Source organism: Rhinatrema bivittatum, chromosome 11, assembly GCF_901001135.1.
Source record: "Rhinatrema bivittatum chromosome 11, aRhiBiv1.1, whole genome shotgun sequence".
NCBI classification, from domain to species: domain Eukaryota; kingdom Metazoa; phylum Chordata; class Amphibia; order Gymnophiona; family Rhinatrematidae; genus Rhinatrema; species Rhinatrema bivittatum.
The window spans coordinates 21,475,677-21,488,788 of NC_042625.1; positions in this window are offsets into that span (position 1 = coordinate 21,475,677).

Below are 13,112 nucleotides of genomic sequence, written 5' to 3' on the forward strand. Positions count from 1 at the left end.
CGTTTGGACTTCAGTTCACGATCAATGGCATGACTTCTCGTGTCAAAACGCTCGCGGAAGCTATTGGAGCCCTTAATAAGGCTGGCCACCAACCTAACATCGTGGCACCGAAGAAATCTACTCGAAATCTGAAAATGGATGATCACCCAAAATGGCGCAGGGCAGGTAAAGGTGGAAGCCGCCTTCGACGCCACTCTGAGAATGCACACACTGCACTATCAGACCAAGGCTGATTCCAATTCTGTAAACTATTTGAGCAACGACCATGGTCGGGGATACTATGCTCACGCACTACTGTTGTCCGGTGTATCCAGCTGCTACCCTGCCGCAGAAGACCACCGCGAGTAGCTTTGGTACCAGGAGGGGCAAAGCTGGACTTCTCCATGCAGTGTTTATTGTTGCATTTATGATAAGGGTGCAATACAGGGTTTACTGTTTTTCTAGTGACGGGAGGGGGGCGGGGGAGTGAGGGTCATGCTGGCAGGGAGTGACTCCCAGGAGTGGAGTCTATTCACCCATGGGTTGATGTGGGAGATGTTAGTTTTGGGGATGGTTTGTGGTTTATTCTTTCCAGGGATGTCGCTAGCCAACACTGTATTGTTTGGTTTGATATCTGTTGTCAAGGGGAGAGCACATTATCATGCCTAATATGACTACACTTCTCAAGGGTACGAGTTCCGGGGAGTGTATTATGTCTCTTAATGTAAAGGGCCTTAACCATTACCGTAAGAGATTTTTACTCTACCAAGAACTACAAACACATCATGTTTCTATTGCACTGCTTCAGGAGACACATCTAAAGAAACGGCATGAAAGGGTTCTCTCGTTCTCTCATTACCCACATAAATATCTTGCCGCTAGCACAAAAGACTCCAAATATGCTGGGGTGGGTATATTAATTACCCGCGACCTAGTTCATGAGGTACTGTAGATCGTCCGTGACCCTTTGGAGCGGTATGTTTTGCTGAAAATTAGGGTGGGAAAACAGGTTATCACTTTGGTTAGTCTTTATGCCCCTAATACAGGACAGGATATCTTCTTTAATGCACTGGATGAGGTGTTGACTAAATATGCTGAAGGAGCGATAATTCTTGGGGGAGGATTTCAATGTGACACATAGCCCTTCTCTGGATAACTCAGCGCAGACATCTACAGTCCCAAAAAAAGTACGGAAGCGATTATCCACTTTGATAGCACATTGGCAACTGGGAGATGTCTGGCGGCAGAGGAATCCGCATTCTAGATGTTATAGTTATTTCTCACACACACATCAGCTGTATTCGAGGCTAGACTACTTCCTAGTAGATAAACAGACACAAAATTGGGTGATTGACGCTGGTATCGAGCCCATAGTGTGGTCCGATCATTCTCCGGTGTGGATTAGATTGCATTTCCATAACCAGGACCCGGGTCAGAAGTTTTGGCGTTTAAATGAGGGTCTTCTTAGGGACCATACCTTTGTGCAACATTTAGGTGCACAGCTCACTAAGTTTTTTCACCACCATCTCACTGATTGTACACCCAAACCGACAATATGGGACTGTTCCAAGGCGGTTGCACGGGGCATACTTATTTCATGTGCGTCTTTTTGCAAACGAGAGAAGGAGAAACAGAGGCAAACCCTGACCGCAGAGCTGGCTCAGTTGTCACAACGGCATATGCAAACACAGTGCCCTCTGATTCTTCAAAGAATGAACGGCATTCGAGATGCCCTTAAGGCGCTCGATGCTGAGAAACTTGCTTTTCAATTGGATGTTGTTAAGCAGCAATATTTTGAAGGGGGCAATAAGGCGGGCCGTTTATTAGCTTGACGCTTAAAGTCGGTTCTCACCCAAAACAATATCATTAAAATCAAGGATAGTGGGGGACAGCTAGTTACGTCATTGGAAGGGATCTGGAACTGCTTTACTGATTTTTATGGTCAATTATATAGTGAGGACAAGACTATAGCAAGCACTGACAGATATGTACTTACAGGATTTGCCTCTGCCCACTATCAGAGATGCACAACAGAAGTATCTTGATACCCCCATACTCCTCGAGGAGGTTCAATTGGCGATTAAGGCCTTAAAACCAGGGAAATCTCCGGGCCTGGATGGCCTGACTGGAAGCTACTATAAAAAGTTTTCCCATGTAGTGGCTGAACCCCTCACTGAGATGTTTAACTCTCTGCAAACCACTGAGTCGTTAGCGACTAATGCCAATGTTGCCAGTATTACAGTTCTTGCTAAGCCGGGCCGGGACCCTATTCACTGTGGGTCATACCGCCCAATTTCACTTATAAATTTAGATTTGAAGATCTTAGCCCGGATATTGGCAGAACGGTTAAAGGGCATTATTCCCTCATTAGTACACAATGATCAAGTGGGATTTATCCCCTCACGAATGGCCAGTGATAATATTAGGAAAGTGGTTGACTTGATAGATTAGGTTCATCACCACAAGCTATCCGCTGTATTATTGGCTATTGACGCGGAGAAGGCCTTCGACTTAGTCCATTGGCCCTTCCTTTTCCGGGTGTTGGACACAATGAACTTTGGCGAGTCTTTTCAAATCTGGATTAAGAAATTATATGAGAAGCCACAGGCCAGGGTCAAAGTCAATGGGGGCTATGGACCGTTACTTAATATACAGAGAGGTACACGACAGGGATGCCCGTTATCACCTATGCTTTTTGCTCCTTTCCTGGAACCCTTTGCTTTGACAGTCCGAAGGACGGCAACTATTACCGGAGTCCATTTTGCTGATTTACACTTTAAACTATCCCTATTTGCGGATGACATCCTTTTCACCCTAACTAATCCTGCAATATCCCTTCAGGGAGTTGCGGATGCTTTGGAGCAGTTCCATAAAGTGTCGGGCTTCACAGTGAACTTAGAAAAATCAGAACTTTTGAATCTCACTTTGTCTCACCAGGAGGTTTCGGATATTAAACAGAAATTCCCTTTCGTTGGGCAAGCACTTCTCTCAAATATCTGGGAGTACACATTGGATCCCACACCTCACAACTACACTCACTTAACTATAACTCTCTCTGGAAAAAGATTGATAGAGACCTGCTGACGTGGTACAGGGATTCCTATTCATGGCTGGGTAGATTGGCTATCGTTAAAATGGTTATTCTACCACGCCTGTTGTATTTTTTTTCATTTGGCGAAAGTGGCCACCCCGGGTAGCTCGAACAGTTTTATTTTTACCCAAGCGAGCAGGGGGATTGGGAGCACCGAACCTCACTTGGTATTATGCTGCAGCACAGCTCCGATTTTTGGTAGATTTTTATAATAAGGTAGATACTAAACAATGGGTTCAATTGGAGCAGAGGCAGTTAGGGCCTATGCCAATTCAAGCGTTGGCATGGCAGCCTAAATCCACCTGGCAACCATTGGCACATATACCGCCAGCTTTACATACTACTCTTAGGGTGTGGAAGGCTTGGAAACCTAAGCTTGTGGGAAATTCTGAATATTTTCAGTCATCCCGCCTCTTTTATAATAACCTTTTCAAGGGGGGCATGGATAACCCTCAGCTGGTAGCGTGGGAACAACACGGGCTTACTACGTTCGGGCAGGTCCTGTTTCATTGCGGGGTCTTGAGGCTTTACCTGTCCCGGGTCCCCCTTGACTTAGGGCAAGTGCTTGCCTATGCACAGGTTCGCCATTTTCTTCGAACATTGCTTTACGCCAATAAGATCCATCCGATTAAAACAGTCTTTGAGTCCTACTGTGAACACTCGGACAGAATGAAGGGTATCCTTTCCAAAATCTATAAATTATTAAATAATCATCCTCCCTATTCGGCTACCCATATCCAAGCTTGGCATAGGGATTTAGGGGAAGATCTCTCTAAAGACGAAGAGCTCTCTGCTCTTGGAACAAAATTACAGAAGATATAGCCAACAAGCTCTGCCCACTATCTACAAAAAGGGCACACTCAAATGCTTCCAAAAGACAACCTTGGTTCACCAATGAACTTAGAAGGCTAAAACAATGCTTAAGGCAGAAAGAGAGCAAATGGCGCAAAGCCCCATGTGCCAACACACTCTCCGCCTACAAATCTACACTACACCAATACAAGTCCTCTACTCTAAAATCAAAAAGGGACTTTTACGCCTCCAAGATCCATAACCTGGTCTTCGATGCCAAAGCACTCTTTACCTACTTATCTAGCCTTACCCAAATCAACCCCCTGGAAGTTCCTAGCAACCTAGCACAAGCTAAAGCGGAAGAACTAGCTCTATTTTTCCAAAACAAAATTGCCAGCCTTCTAACACAGCTGCCCTCCAATACCACCTCATACTCGACTTCTTTTAATCTCTACTTCAAAAGCACCCGTCTTGAAGCTTTCGATCCCATCTCCTCCACTGAGATACAAGTAGCATTAAGGAGAATGAAACCTTCCTCTCATCCTACGGATCACATTCCTACGAAACTCCTCTTGACAATTCCAGACTCCATTTCCAAACTTCTGGTGGACATCATTAATTGTTCTCTCTCCCAAGGACTCTACCCAGAGGACCTTAAATTGGCTTCTCTCAAACCACTCCTAAAAAAACCCAATCTGGATCCTAAAGACCCAAATAACTTCCGCCCGATCGCCAACCTGCCCTTCATAGCAAAACTCATGGAAAAATTAGTGAACACTCAACTTTCAGACTACTTAGAAGATAATAATCTCCTGTTCCCCTCCCAACATGGGTTCCGCAAAGCCATTTCCCTGACAGACTACCTCATCATGGGCCTCGACAAAGGACAATCATTTCTACTGATTCTAATGGACCTCTCGGCAGCGTTTGACACTATCAATCACTCCATCCTCATAAATCAGTTGGCGGCAATAGGAATTACTGGCGCCGCACTTAATTGGTTCAAAACTTTTCTCAACAACAGAGGCTACAAGGTTAAAATCCAAAACAAAGAATCATCACGTTACAATTCAACCGTAGGAGTCCCACAGGGTTCCTCTCTGTCCCCTACGCTCTTTAACATCTATCTCTTACCACTATGCCAGCTCCTCTCCAGCCTCAATCTAAAACATTTTCTATATGCGGACGATATTCAGATAATAATCCCTGTTAAAGGCACATACTTGAAAACACTAGATCACTGGGAAAACTGCCACCAACAAATCAAACTCCTCCTCACTAGTCTAAACTTAGTATTAAATTCCTCCAAAACCGAACTCCTGCTCATCTCTCCCGAGAACAGTAACATCACTTCCACTCACCCTGGCATCCCACAATCCACACAACTGAGAGACCTTGGAGTTTTAATTGACAATTGGATGAATTTGAAAGCTTCTATCAACAAAACTACCAAAGACTGTTTTCACAAACTCCAAGTCCTGAAAAGGATAAGACCTCTCTTTCACTTGCAGGACTTTAGAACAATCCTTCAGGCATTAGTTTTCTCAAAGTTAGACTATTGCAATTCTATACTACTAGGTCTCCCTTCCTCCTATACCAAACCACTTCAGATGGTACAAAATGCGGCAGCACGAATATTAACAAACACCAGAAGAAGAGATCACATCTCCCCTATCCTAAAAAGCCTTCATTGGCTGCCAGTGCACTTCAGAATTCTCTACAAATCCATCTCCGTTATCTACAAAATCATTCATCAACATACTTCTATCGACCTGCAAATTCCTCTCCTCTTACACAATTCTTCAAGACCTACCAGAGATGCATATAGAGGTTCACTCCAGGTTCCTCCAACCAAAGCCGCTAGACATATTACCTTGAGAGATCGGGCCCTCTCTACCGCCGGTCCCCCTTTATGGAATTCCATCCCCCCAGACCTAAGACAGGAACCCTGCCTCCCAACCTTCAGGAAGAGACTTAAGACTTGGCTCTTCAAACAAGCTTTCCCGGACTCCAACTAATGTCCTTCAACTTCAAGCTCTATAATACAACCAGCTCATTTAACTGTTCGTTGTAAATATTTAAAATGCTATTAACCTTTTCTTTTTCCTTCCTCTCCCAGTTTAAGCATCCCTGTTTTTTGAAACTGCTTTCTTCCGCACTACAGTTCCAGTTTGTTTTTTCTTTCTATGCACCACTGTTTTAATGTAAACCAGCATGATGTGATTTTATCATGAATGCCGGTATATAAAAACCTTAAATAAATAAATAAATAAATAAATAAATATTCCTTCAGTTTTCCAAGGTGTCAAGAGCACTGCTATAAAGTGTTGTATAGATGGCACTTGACCCCGGAGAAACTCCATCGAATGATACCTGAGATTTCAAACTTATGTTGGCGAGGATGCGGACATATTGCTACCTATATTCATATTTGGTGGCACTGTCTAAAGGTAATCTTATTTTGGCAAGAGCTTTTTGACTGGCTGGAGTCTGTAGTACAGGGATTTAGAGCCCCGAGCTTTAAATGTGTCTTGTTACATGTACCATCCGAAGACTACTCTAAACATACCAATAAATTCCTTATCCAAGTCTATATTGCGGCCAGGGCTGAATTAGCTAAGGCTTGGAAGTTACCTGACACCCCATCAAGGGCAGAGGTGCTCCAAAGACTACACAGGCAGTATCACCTATCATATCTCACTGCTGTGAAACATGATAACCTGAAACCTTTTCAAGCGATATGGCGTCCTATGACACAATGGTTACATACTCAAAATGTGCTCACCTCAGGGGTGCCTACATAGCTTTGAGGCTCCCCAGACACATACACACTGGTATAATGACATACAGCGAACTGGTTAACAGAAAGTACTAGACAACAGGAACCGCTTACCTAGTTTTATAGTCTTTTATTTTAGCCAATACAGTAACTTTTTGTGCATAATTTTTATATCCTGCAGAGACCTGGAAAGGGGGGGGGGGACGGGGACTGGGGAGTTGGGTTTTGTTTACTTTTATTAGTACATATGCTTGTTTTTGACATATTATATGGCACAATAGAGTGCACTGTGATTGATGTTCCTGAAAGTATATGATTCCTTGCATTTTGTACTCTTGGTTGTATTTCAATTTCATCTGTGGTATTACTACCATGTTCAACAATGTACATGTACTACAATTCAATAAACTATAAATTGAAAAAAAAAAAATTGAAACACAGATGTCACGCTTCACCTCCCCACTCACTCCCAGTTTCACCCTTTCAGCTAGTTCTACGTCTACCACGCCCAATAAAACAGCAAACACCACTGCTACACTTGCTTCCTTTGAGATTACCACTCCGTTAGAAATAGAATCCACCCTCAAGAAAATCAAACCGGCAGTGCATCCCTCCGATACCTTCCCTACCAAGATCCTCCTCACCATTCCCAACATTATAGCTAAACCCATAGCCAACATTATTAACAAATCCATATCACTTGGCGTGGTTCCAACGCAACTTAAACAGGCCATTATAAAACCTATTCTAAAAAAACCCGCCCTTGATCCTTCTGAACCCGCCAATTATCGCCCTGTCTCTAACCTTCCTTTCCTCTCTAAAATCCTGGAAAAAATCATTAACCGGCAGCTGACTAACTACCTTGATGATCATCACATTCTATGCCCTTCCCAATATGGGTTTCGCAGACATCATAGCACCAAAACCCTTCTCATCTCCCTCTCTGAATGTATACTTAAAGCTCTTGACAAAGGGCTTTCTTAGACATTTCATCTGCATTCGACACGGTCAATCACAACATACTTTTAAAGCGACTTAAAGAAATCGGCATCTCTGGTACCCTGCTCCGTTGGTTCCAATCTTATCTAAACGACAGGCATTACAGTGTAAAAATTGGAAACTGTGAATCAAAACATATTAGCCTGTCGCAAGGGGTACCACAAGGCTCCTCACTTTCCTCCACACTCTTCAATATTTATCTCCTCCCACTCTGTCAACTCCAAACTTGGTCTCCCGCCCTTTATCTACGCTGATGATGTGCAGATTCTCATTCCCATTACTGCGCCCTGCACGTTGGAACTCCTTGCCCTCTTCTCCGTCTCGAACCATGTTACTTTAAATTCAGAAAGAAACTCAAAACATGGTTGTTCAAACAGGCCTTCCCTGATTAACAGCCGCCCCCCCCCCCCACTATATACATTCCAGTCTAAAAGCCCCTCCTTAATGCCCTCTCCAGATATTCTGTTTTTATACCTCAATTACATATGTATATAATGCCAATTTACCTTACCAGTGTGTATCTATACCTTAATTACATAGTATATAATGCCAGTTATACCTTACCTACTTATGTATGTAGCTCCAGTCAATCATACCTCACTCACATATGTATATAGCTTCATTCAATTACTTTTATCCCTACTCATTTGGTAATTGAGAATTGTCCTATATCGATATATTTATTCTGATTTACCTTGTTAAGAAGTTCTCTGCAGTTACTCTATCCTTCCTTACTGCCTCAAGTGTGCCCCCTACCTTACTGTTTTCTACCCTGTTATATGTATTTTCAACCATTTTGTTACAATGTAAACCGGTGTGATGTACCCACTAATGCCGGTATAGAAAAAGTTTTAAATAAATAAAAATAATACTGACTCATTACCGAATGCCTTCAAAACTTGGGACTCTGCACTCACCGACATTAACACACTACTCGCAGACAATTTCCTGGCTCTTAACACCTCTAAAACAGAGCTCCTCATTATATCACCCCACCACATCTCTTTCCGCTCCCCATCACCCCACACACAATCCCCTCCCTCCACCTCCTCTCAGCATGTCCGCAGCCTCGGCGTAAACCTAGACAACCACTTCAATCTAAAAAAGTTCATCTCCTCCACCCTCAGAGACGGCTTTTTCAAACTTCACACTCTCAAAAGACTTAAACCCCTCTTACACCTACATGACTTTTGCACCATGCTCCAAGCCACTATCCTAGCCAAGACTGATTACTGAAACGCTATCTTCTTAGGCCTCCCAAAAAATTCAATCCAACCCCTCCAGATGCTGCAAAATGCTGCCGCCCGCATACTCACCAATGCCCACCGTCATGAACACATTACGCCGTTCTCCAACTCCTTCACTGGCTACCAATCTCCTCCAGGATAATATACAAATCCCTCACCCTCATACACAAATCCATACGCAATCCAAACATGCAATGGTTCTCAGAGCAATTCATATTTTGCAACCCACACAGACCATCCAGAACGCAGCATCAGGCAAAACTACTTACACCATCACCCAAACTAACTAAACTTGTCTCCACCAGAGAACGCTCTCTCACCATTGCAGGACCAGCCCTATGGAACAAAATGCCCCCAAGTCTACGCCAGGAATTATGCCCCAAGAAATTTAAACAAAACCTCAAGACCTGGCTTTTCAAACAGGCATACTCTTGATTTGCTCGCACTTCTCCACACTCCTAGCAATCACCCTAGACATCAGACATCCTGGCACTTACTCCCCCGCACAAAGTAATTTCCTTGGTAATACCCTCTCCAATGTGTTCACCTTATTTCACTCTGTCAAAGCATTGCCTTTCACTTATTGTTGATCTGTATTTATTATCGTCATGCAGTCGCTGTTAAGTCATTAAGTATTATTCAGTTCTTGTTAGTTCTTGAAGCTCTCTATAATGCCTGTTACCTGTTGTTAGTTTTCACATGTTTTATGTAAAGCCAGTTGCTGCGTTATGTTTCACTGTAAACCGAGGTGATGTTCCAAACATGCCGTGGTATATAAAAAACCCTAAATAAATAAATAAATAAATAAGGACTGCTGCTACTGAACCAGTCAGCATAAAGGATTCATGCCATTGTCTTCTGTAAGGTTTTCTGCTCAAGTAGGTTTACTTTGCCTTTGGTCTGCATGCTACATCCCCACTGCACAGAGGCAATGTCACACTTTCCTAATTTACAAAAACATTTAACACTCCAGAAGAGAAAATGTACTATTCTGCTTTGACTTCCATGATCAATATCTTGATTATTACTGAAGTTAATGACAGTAGTTATATTAACATAAAAATGAACGTCCTTTTCATCCAGTGATTATGTGGGAGAAATTGTTCATTAACATTAGATGTGCCTTCCCTGTGGTATCCACCAAAAAAGAACAGATTTAATCCAGCAACAAAGTGGCCAGAAAGCACCAAGTTTTGACCAAAGCCTGTTTTCAGCACATTTTACAATTGTACCACAGTAAGGGGGGAGGGCTTACCCTGTTTTGTCCTGCTCCACGTTCCTAAATATCCCTGTTACTCATTTCCTTAGATCCGTCTGAATGCAACTGGAAGTTACTCAGACACCCCTGCGCATGCTGCTAACAGCAGAGTCCTAGGCACTGGGGACAGCCTCAACGAATGCAGCTAGGGACTGCATGAACAGCTGGGTGCGGATGAAGCAGTGCCAATTTCAATAGATGCAACTTCCCTCTTAAGTTTTGAGACTACTGAATTAGACAGTAAACTCCTATGGCTCAAACAACAAAACAATTGCTCAGTAGGGCCCCGAGTGTTAAACCAATTATAACTATGATGAGACTGGTTAACAATGGTCTGTGGGTGTAGTTATACAATTATAACTATGATGAGACTGGTTAACGATGGTCTGTGGGTATAGTTATACAATTATAACTATGATGAGACTGGTTAACGATGGTCTGTGGGTATAGTTATACAATTATAACTATGATGAGACTGGTTAACGATGGTCTGTGGGTGTAGTTATACAATTATAACTATGATGAGACTGGTTAACGATGGTCTGTGGGTGTAGTTATACAATTATAACTATGATGAGACTGGTTAACGATGGTCTGTGGGTATAGTTATACAATCTGAACTGCTGGCACTCAATGGTGGCCAGAGACCATAGCTGCTGAGTAATTTTGTGCTGAAATTGTACACCATAGCAAACAAAATATGCATGTTTAGGTCAGGACACAAGTACAGTCAATGATTAACTCAAAGCATATAGATATTGAAGGTGAGGAATTTCCTTCCTCCATGGCCCTGTATAACTCAGAAAGCTAGAAAAGATTGTATTCATGAAAGACGACTGAGTGGTGATGTGGATGAATGAAGACATGAAACCAAAAAATTATTTTTGACAATTTTGATTTATATTCTGCCTTCCGTGACTGGTCAGCCACTTCAAAGTGGAAAATATTCAGGTACTGTAGGTAAACTTCCCTGACTACAGAGGGCTTACAATCTAACATAAGAACATAAGAAATTGCTATGCTGGGTCAGACCAAGGGTCCATCAAGCCCAGCATCCTGGTTTCCAACAGAGGCCAAACCAGGCCACAAGAACCTGGCAATTACCCAAACACCAAGAAGATCCCATGCTACTGATGCAATTAATAGCAGTGGCTATTCCCTAAGTAAACTTGATTACTAGCAGTTAATGGACTTCTCCTCCAAGAACTTATCCAAACCTTTTTTGAACCCAGCTACACTAACTGCACTAACCACATCCTCTGGCAACAAATTCCAGAACTTAATTGTGCGTTAAAGGAAAAAGAATTTTCTCCGATTAGTCTTAAATGTGCTACTTGCTAACTTCATGGAATGCCCCCTAGTCCTTCTATTATCCGAAAGTGTAAATAACCGATTTACATCTACTCATTCAAGACCTCTCATGATCTTAAAGACCTCTATCATATCCCCCCTCAGCCGTCTCTCCTCCAAGCTGAACAGCCCTAACCTCTTCAGCCTTTCCTCATAGGGGAGCTGTTCCATCCCTTTTATCATTTTAGTTGCCCTTCTCTGTACCTTCTCCATCGCAACTATATCTTTTTTGAGATGCAGTGACCAGAATTGTACACAGTATTCAAGGTGCGGTCTCACCATGGAGCGATATAGAGGCATTATGGTATTTTCCATTTTATTAACAATTACCCTCTTAATTATTCCTATCATTCTGTTTGCTTTTTTGACTGCTGCAGCACACTGAGCCGACGATTTTAAAGTATTATCCACTATGATGCCTAGATATTTTTCCTGGATGGTAACTCCTAATATGGAACCTAACATTGTGTAACTATAGCATGAGTTATTTTTCCCTGTATGCAACACCTTGAACTTATCCACATTAAATTTCATCTGCCATTTGGATGCCCGATCTTCCAGTCTCACAAGGTCCTCCTGTAATGTATCACGATCCACTTGTGATTTAACTATGAATAATTTTGTATCGTCTACAAATTTGATCACCTCACTCATCATATTCTTTTCCATATCATTTATATATATATTGAAAAGCTCCAGTCAAACTACAGATCCCTGAGGCAATCCACTGTTTACCCTTTTCCACTGAGAAAATTGACCATTTAATCCTACTCTCTGTTTCCTGTCTTTTAACCAGTTTGTAATCCATGGAAGGACATCGCCTCCTATCCCAAGACTTTTTAGTTTTCTTAGAAGCCTTTCATGAGGGACTTTGTCAAACGCCTTCTGAAAATCCAAATACACTACATCTACCAGTTCACCTTTATCCACGTTTATTAACCCTTTCAAAAAAATGAAGCAGATTTGTTAGGCAAGACTTCCCTTGGGTAAATCTATGTTGACTGTGTTCCATTAAATCATGTCTTTCTATATGCTCTATGATTTTGATCTTTAGAATAGTTTCCACTATTTTTCCCGGCACTGAAGTCAGGCTCACTGATCTACAGTTACCCGGATTGCCCCTGGAGCCATTTTTAAATATTGGGGTTACATTGGCAACTCTCCAGTCTTCAGGTACAATAGATGATTTTAATAATAGGTTACAAATTTTAACTAATAGATCAGAAATTTCATTTTTTAATTCATTCAGTACCCTAGGATGAATACCATCCCGTCCAGGTGATTTGCTATTCTTTACATTGTCAATCTGGCCTACTACATCTTCCAGGTTCACAGTGATTTGGTTCAGTTCGTCTGACTCATCACCCCTGAAAACCGTCTCCGGAACTGGTATCTCCCCAACATCCTCATTAGTAAACACGGAAGCAAAGAATTAATTTAGTCTTATCCCCATACAGTTCTTTTACTCCTCCCCGTTCATCTTTTCTTCCTCTCCCAGTTTTATACCCCTGTTTTTTGTAACTGCTTCCCCCTCGCACCAGTTTAGTTCTACTGTTCGATGCACATCTTATTTCTATGTAAACCAGCATGATGTGACCTGGTCATGAATGCCGGTAT